We start from the raw sequence: 7,247 nt of genomic DNA, 5'->3' as shown, positions 1-7,247 counted from the left end.
GTCCGCCATTTTTATTTTTTGCCTTGATTTTTGTGCAAATTTGGTCATTTCCAGGCTTCATACTTTAACGAACTCCTCCTACAGATTTAATCCGATCATCGTCATATTTGGTCAATCTCATCTAAAGGCCTTTGCGATGTTAAATTGCGGAGATCTTGACTTTTCGTCAGAGGGTGTGTCCGTGGCGGCCTGACAAATTTCAGCATTTTCGCCATGAAACAGGAAGTGGCTCTAACTCAGGTATACAATGTCCAATCTGCCCCACGCTTCACACGTTTGATAAGGGTCTTGGCCTGAACACATTTCAATGCCAATATTCAGCTTCAGTCATAGCGCCACCTAGAGGTAGCAGGAAATACCATGTTTTACGCTGTGATTTACTGCTCTTAGAGATTTAATCAAATCATCATCATATTTGGTCAGATTGATCTTAAGCCCTTTGCGGTGATAAATTGCGAAGATCTTGACTTTTCGTTGAAGGGCGTGTCCGTGGCAGCCTGGCAAAGTGTGATATTTCGCCATGAAACAGGAAGCTGTTGTAATTCAGACATACATAGTCCGATCTGCCCCCAACTTCACACGTTTCATAAGGGTCCTGGCCTGAACACATCAACATGGCATAATTCAGTATCAGTCATAGCGCCACCTAGAGGCAGCAGGAAATACCACCTTTTATGCTGTGACTTACTGCTCTTAGAGATTTAACCATATCAACATCATATTTCATCAGTCTAATCTCAAGACCTTGTGTGATGATAAATAGCATCGACCTTGATTTTTCGTTAAAGGGCGTGTCCGTTGCGGCCTCGCAAAGTATCGCTAAATGAATCCCCTTTTTGACAGCCTAAACGAGCTCAAAAAGTCATGAAACATTGCACACGTGTCAAAAGTGGCAAATATTTTCATGGGATATAGGCTTCAGAACTTGGGGTGTTAAAATGGCTCTATAGCGCCACCTACAAAAATTCAATAGAGCAGCCCCCCCGCTACGTTAATCGCACAGATACGAAATGCGGTAGGATCATGTATCACCCCAAGACCTACAAAAAAGTATCTTGGAGCAAAGCTCTAAACCCCACAGGAAGTCAGCCATTTTGAATTGTTGTCTTGATTTTTGTGCAAATTTGGTCATTTCCAGGCTTCATACTTTAACGAACTCCTCCTACAGATTTAATCAGATCATCGTCATATTTGGTCATTCTCATCTAAAGGCCTTTGCGATGTTAAATTGCGGAGATCTTGACTTTTTGTCGGAGGGTGTGTCCGTGGCGGCCTGACAAATTTCAGCATTTTCGCCATGAAACAGGAAGTGGCTCTAACTCAGGTATACAATGTCCAATCTGCCCCACGCTTCACACGTTTGATAAGGGTCTTGGCCTGAACACATTTCAATGCCAATATTCAGCTTCAGTCATAGCGCCACCTAGAGGTAGCAGGAAATACCATGTTTTACGCTGTGATTTACTGCTCTTAGAGATTTAATCAAATCATCATCATATTTGGTCAGATTGATCTTAAGCCCTTTGCGGTGATAAATTGCGAAGATCTTGACTTTTCGTTGAAGGGCGTGTCCTTGGCACCCTGGCAAAGTGTGAGGTTTCGCCATGAAACAAGAAGCTGTTGTAATTCAGGCATAGATTGTCCGACCTGCCCCTGACTGCACACGTTTGATAAGGGTCCCGACCTGAACACATCAATATGGCATAATTCGGTAACAGTCATAGCGCCACCTAGAGGCAGTAGGAAATACCATGTATTAAGCTGTGATTTACTGCTCTTAGAGATTTTACCATATCAACATCATATTTAATTAGTCTAATCTCAATACCTTTGGTGATGATAAATAGAGACGACCTTGACTTTTTGTTAAAGGGTGTGTCCGTGGCGGCCTCGCAAAGTATGACTAAATGATTCGCAATTTTGACAGCCTAAACAAGCTCAAAAGGTCATGAAACGTTGCACACGTGTCAAATGTGGCAAACGTTTTTATTTGAAATAGACTTCAGAACTAGGTATGTAAAAGTGGCTCTATAGCCCCACCTACAAAAATTCAAGAGAGCAGCCCTCTCGCTACGTTAAACGTACAGATGCGAAATGCAGGAGGATCATGTATCACTCCAAGACCTACAAAAGAGTCTCTTGGAGCCATGCTGTAAACCACACTGGAAGTTGGCCATTTTTAATTTTCTCTGTAATTTGAGTGCATATTTTGTCATTTCCTGGCTTCATACTTTAATGAACTCCTCCTAGAGATCTAATGAGATCATCACCATATTTGGTCTGTGTCATGTAAAGGCCTTTGCGATCCTAAATTGCGGAGATCTTGACGTTTTAATGGAGGGTGTTTCTGTGGTTGACTGACAAATTTCTGTGTTTGCAATGGAATAGGAAGTTGTTCTAACCCAGGCTTAAAATGTCCAAACTCTTTCAGGATTCACATGTTTAATAAGTGTCTTGGCCTGAACACAGCAACATGCAATTAGTTAGAGGCAGTCATAGCCCACATGGTGGCAGTAGGAAATATCATGTTTTACACTGTGATTTACTGCTCATAGAAATTTATTCAAATCATCATATTTTGTCAGACTGATCTTAAGGACTTTGCAATGACATATTGCGAAGATCTTGAAATTTCGTTAAAGGGCGTGTCCGTGGCAGCCTGGCAAAATTTGATGTTTCACAATGACCACTTGATGGCGGCGCGCTGGAAGCTAGTTATTTTCGTTTCTATTTATATTTCTACAACAACACTGTGCGGATTACCCTCAGAAGACCTTTGTTCATCATCCTGGAGCCATTTGGATTTCTTTGGGGAAGGATATATGCACATTTTGGACTTGAAGGAGCTGGACCCTGTAACTTTACTGTTTAGCAGCTGGAAGATATATGACATTTATTAAAATAACTGAAAATGTTTTTATCTGAAAAATGATGGACATATGCATCTCGGACTGCTTCGGGGTGAGTAAATCATGGGTTTAATATCATTTTTGGCCGAACTATACCTTTAATAAATGTTATTCATAGATTTTCAAACAGTGTATTAATTATTTTTAAAAATGTAATCTGAAAATAATATTAATTTGTATGTACTTGCTACAAAAAGCAACAGCACTGTAGGGAATCGAACCCCATCCCAGTATACTGGGAGTACCATTACCAGTGTTTTTTGCTTTTTGAAACTAGATTGATGGTAAAGCAAAACCTGCATTGGCAACAACATAAGAGTAGCAGCACTGAATAACTTCAACAGTTCTTTAGTAGTGAATTTATGGACCAAATAGCAGAGAACAACAGTTCATATGAAATACTTATTGTATTTTGTTTAGCTGATGTGTATAAATATGCATTTACTGCAGTTTTGAATAACTGTTAACAGAGGCTAATTTAAATAAATGTTTAAAATGTAAATGTTGTTGCAATGCAGGAAACGAAACCATTATTAAGAAATATAAAGTTGTAGAACAATAATGTATTATTATGATAGATATAGCTGTAAAGCAATGATGTAAAGTCTTTCTCTGGTTCATTTGTCAAATAATTCTGTTTAATATGTTCCACATATATTTCTACCTTCCAGTAAAGATGCACTGCAATAGAGCTTAATTTGGCTCAGCAGAGATAAAGAATCCACAAGGATGTGAATTCTCTCTCCACCTCCATTGCCAAATAAAGCTCACTAAGAAGTCATAATTCCTGTCCACCACATTGCCAAACAAAGTTTGATGAAGTCAAAGTTTCATTTCTATCATCCAGTAAAGATACACTGCAATAGAGCTAAATTTGGCTCAGCAGAGATAAAGAATCCACAGGGATGTGAATTCTCTCTCCACCTCCATTGCCAAATACAGCTCACTAAGAAGTCAACATTCCTGTCCACCACATTGCCAAACAAAGTTTGATGAAGTCAAAGTTTCATTTCTATCATCCAGTAAAGATGCACTGCAATAGAGCTAAATTTGGCTCAGCAGAGATAAAGAATCCACAGGGATGTGAATTCTCTCTCCACCTCCATTGCCAAATACAGCTCACTAAGAAGTCAACATTCCTGTCCACCACATTGCCAAACAAAGTTTGATGAAGTCAAAGTTTCATTTCTATTATCCAGTAAAGATGCACTGCAATAGAGCTAAATTTGGCTCAGCAGAGATAAAGAATCCACAGCGATGTGAATTCTCTCTCCACCTCCATTGCCAAATAAAGCTCACTAAGAAGTCATAATTCCTGTCCACCACATTGCCAAACAAAGTTTGATGAAGTCAAAGTTTCATTTCTATTATCCAGTAAAGATGCACTGCAATAGAGCTAAATTTGACTCAGCAGAGATAAAGAATCCACAGGGATGTGAATTCTCTCTCCACCTCCATTGCCAAATACAGCTCACTAAGAAGTCAACATTCCTGTCCACCATATTGCCAAACAAAGTTTGATGAAGTCAAAGTTTCATTTCTATCATCCAGTAAAGATGCACTGCAATATAGCTGTATTAAGTATTAGTAAAAGAACATAAAATACCCTCATGGTCACTAAAATATATTGGAAGCACTACTGCTTCTACAACATAATGTTTTGTTTTTACATAGACATGATCAATTAATGTGCCTTTTTCTGTTGTAGTTTGTGTTACGTGTTGAACAAACCCTCTGTTTGTTATAAACTTGCAGATTATTGAAGACTTCAAAATGTTTTCATTAAAATCCCCCATAACAACGGTTGTATCACTTATAGTTTCTAGAAAATCAAGTAATTTGTCTAGATTACCTTTAAACAAAGACATTGGATATGATGGTGGCCGATAAACAACTGCTATTAATATGTTGTGTGAAGTGTAGTTGCAAATTAAACATTCTAAATTTACATTTGGTACCTCGACAATGTTATTTACTAAATCGTCTACGGTATACATGCCAACACCACCATGTTGTTGAGTTTGTATTTCAATTAATGTTGGATTACTGGAATTGTAAGATAACTTTCTTGGCTTACTGTGAAAACTATAACCATCAATCTTTACAGTTTCAAATGACATATTTTCAGGTAACCATGTTTCAGTAACAGCAATACAGGTAGGCTGCAAGTGCTTAGTACATGAAACTAAATCAGTTAAATGATGGCGTAAACTTTGCACATTTATCAAAAACACAGTAAATGCCTTTTCATTGATTTTGTACTGTGGTAAATTTTCAATAGAAAACATGGGCATGCTTTGAATTGCATCCTTGATGCTATCTTTACAATATAAAGCCTTTTCTGCAAAATCTTGAATAATTAAACCGGACAGACTTCGAACACGGCTTAATGCTACATATGCCTGTCCAGGTGCAAATATTTTTTTAAGGGAAACAACAGCTTGGTCAACACTAATTCCTTGAACTTTATGGACTGTACAAGCCCAAGCAAGTTTAAGAGGAAACTGACGTCTCAATCCACCTTTATTATTGACCCTTTCCTCTTCTGGTTTAATACCTGTAGAGTCCATTGCAACTGCTGCAGCATATGTACTACATTTTCTTCTTTGCGAGCCAACCTGATTGTCATCAAACTTGACGTAAACTGTTTGTGGAAATGTATTGTCATTGTTAGAATACTCTATGTGTGTCACTGTGCCACATGCCCCATTAACCAGACCATCCATTACATCAACATTTTTGCATAACATTACACGTGCATCTATTCCTATTAGCAGTGTTTCATCCAAACATGTATCATATGTTTTGGCATGATGACCATTTTTCTTTTCAAGTTTCCCTGTCTTGTTATTAATGATAAAATCCTGAGCATCTATCTCAAAATGTTCTGGACAAGTTTTAAGTAGCTGCTGAACATTATGCTCATTTACCTGTCTGTTAGTGGGAAATATGTGTAAAGCTGAGCTAACTTCACCCGTTTCACATTTTTTCAATATATCAATGTCACTGTCTAACATTGGGGTCACTTTGGTACGAATTCTTATTCTGTTTAATAACTCTGCAAATGTATTATCTTTTTGCCTTACTATTGTTTTCAATTCAACAACTGAAAACAGAGTAGACCACAGATTAATGCCTAAGTCGTCAATGTAAAGTGGTTTCCCTTTCACTGGAGGTAACTGAAAAAAATCTCCAACAGCAATTATACTTACATTTCCAAAGGGAGAAAAGTCACCAGTTTGTTTGATCTGTCTTAGCCTACCATGAATATATGCTAATAGATTGTGATTAACCATTGATATTTCATCAATTATCAAGATGTGCAAATCACTATATTTGGCACGCAAACAGTTGAGCTTGTCTTCACCTAAAGGTGTGTACGGTAAACGAACATCTTTTCCAATGCTAAATGTGTTATGAATTGTTGCTGCATGCAAATTATAAGCAGCTATCCCTGTGGGAGCAGTTAATAAAACAGAAACATTGTCAGGATGATGACACACTGTAGACAATAACCTCATTGCTTCATACTGTATAGCTTTTATTAAATGGCTTTTTCCTGTCCCTGCACCGCCAGTAATGAATACATGTAACGGGTCTGGGTTTTTCCCCACTATCTTATTTAAGCACCATTGTCGAATCTGATAAAAAATAGATAACTGTGTATCATTCAAAGATCTAATTAGGGCCAGACCATCACTTCTACACATCATATTATTTTTCTTTTCCAAATGTGAAACTTTTTGATTGCTGGATGCTAAATCTGGGATGTTTTCCTCATGTTCTTCTACTAACTGTTTGTTGTTTTTCATTTCCTCTACACACATTAAACGCTCTAACTCCACCTCTGGGCATAACTCACACCAGCCATCTTCTATCACACCATCACAATCAACTGTATTCTGGATATTATCCAATTCATCTGCTTCCTTTTCAAATTTCTTTCTGTTTACCTCTACAACTGACTTGACTGAATGTCTACATCTATCACTCAATGTTACATGACCGTTTTTATAGAACTGTTCAAAGGTTTCAAAGTTTGAAGGTTTCAACTGCGTATCAACACGATATGGCAAAAACAATTGCATGATGCTTTGATAAAATTTTTCTGGATTTGTTTCTTCAGAAAAGCGCACATAACGAACAACTGCAGGTTGTGACCGTGTTCTTTTGGTGATAAAACCACAGCCATTGTTTAATTTAACCGGAGTCTTGGATTTTTCATTTTTACTTAAAACACGATAGTCTGATGCAAATGTGGCCATACATATATCATTCAGATCATTTGGTCTATTCTTATAACGGTCCACAATACTAACCATCCACATGTTCTCTGTA

The sequence above is a fragment of the Paramisgurnus dabryanus genome, chromosome 17 (assembly GCF_030506205.2).
Source record: "Paramisgurnus dabryanus chromosome 17, PD_genome_1.1, whole genome shotgun sequence".
NCBI lineage: Eukaryota > Metazoa > Chordata > Actinopteri > Cypriniformes > Cobitidae > Paramisgurnus > Paramisgurnus dabryanus.
This window is presented reverse-complemented; position numbering follows the sequence as displayed.